We start from the raw sequence: 1723 nt of genomic DNA, 5'->3' as shown, positions 1-1723 counted from the left end.
AAACGCTGCACTCAAATCACACAAAGAGTTAAAGTCCTCTCAATTCCTCAGTTCAAATTATTGAGCAATGTGCAATTCACTTCATTATCTCGGCCAAGACAAGGCAGGTTTAAACACTACTCTCTCACACCCTTACAGCGAAAAAAGAAGTCTTGCTGACAAGTCAAATAGAGAACTTGTAGAAGATTAGTCTCATATATTAGAATCCTTCTCGTAGTTAATACATTGCAAATGTGGATAGAATTGGATACCCACTTCTGAACTGGGCTGAGACGAACAGAAAGGCATTCCGGATAAGATTCAGGGAAGGAAGGCCTTAGAACTCAACTACAGATTTCAATCCCTCGATCAGAAATTGTTCACACTAAACTTCACTCCACACCCTCTGTAAATGCTACAATACCGGTTACTGTACATGTGCACTCAGAGGACAGGTCAGAGGATCTGCAGTCCCCTAGGGGGGGGGGGGGGGGGGGGGGGGGGGGGGGGGGGATTCAGTGATGGTAACGCCATTGTATGTCAAGGGGACGATGGTTAGATTCTCTCCTGTTGGAGACGTTAACCCCCTGGATGTTGATATGGGGGGGGAGGGGGGATTCAGTGATGGTAATGCCATTGTATGTCAAGGGGACGATGGTTAGATTCTCCCCTGTTGGAGACGGTAACCCCCTGGATGTTGATAGTGGGGGAAGGGGGATTCAGTGATGGTAACGCCATTGAACATCAAGGGGACGATGGTTAGATTCTCTCCTGTTGGAGATGGTCATTGCCCGGCACCTGTGTGGCACGAATGTAGTGGGTAATGGGGACCAAGATTCAAATCACCCCATGGGCAGATGAATTAGACGAAAAATCTGGGATTGAGACTCTGATGACAGTTGTTCTCAGGGGTAGGCCTGTCTGGTTCACTAATGTCCCCTTCAACGAAGGAAATCTGCCATCTTCACCCAGTCCAGGCCTACACATGACTCCAGACCTCACAGCAACATGGCTGACTCTGGACAGTGAGAGATGGGACAATGAATGCAGGCCCAACCAGTGATGCCCAACACTCCATGAATTAACTAAAAAACAGTTCATCTCTGACTCTGTTTCACAATAAATCCCGACTTCCACAACCTTCTTCCCCAAGGAAGGGTAAACTGATTACAGGTGGGCAACAGAGGACAGAGGTCTCAAGGATTTGTATAACCTTCTTCTCATGCTGACCCTGACTTCAATTGCGTGCCCCAAACACCGGGGGGCAGTCCTTATCAATTTAACTGGTCAATGCTGAGGGAGGAAGCAACAACAACTGGTGTTTCTATAGCACCTTGAGTGCAGCAGAACGTCGCACAGCCCTTTGGGAAATCAGACCTTGAGCCCCACATCGGCGCGAGTCAACACAAGCTCCATCACGGAGCTCAGTTTGAAGGGACATCTTAAAGGAGAGCGAGAGAGAGAGAGAGACAGAGAGAGAGAGAGAGAGGGTTAGGGGTGGGAATGCCGGAGTTTGGATAGCCACCCCAGCAGCAGGCAGCTGAAGGCAGGGCCAGTGAAGGCAGGGGAGCATTGGGAATCGGGGGAAATGCAAGACGCCGGGATCGGAGGAGCGCAGAGATCTCGGAAAAACTGACAGAGATAGGGAGGGGATGAAGAGGGCTGGAGGAGGGGACGGAGATAGGGAGGGGGTGTAGGGGGCTGGAGGAGGGGATGGAGATAGGGAGGGGGTGTAGGGGATGGA

Source organism: Chiloscyllium plagiosum, chromosome 15 (assembly GCF_004010195.1).
Source record: "Chiloscyllium plagiosum isolate BGI_BamShark_2017 chromosome 15, ASM401019v2, whole genome shotgun sequence".
Classification (NCBI taxonomy): Eukaryota; Metazoa; Chordata; class Chondrichthyes; order Orectolobiformes; family Hemiscylliidae; genus Chiloscyllium; species Chiloscyllium plagiosum.
Note: the sequence above shows the minus strand (reverse complement) of the source record.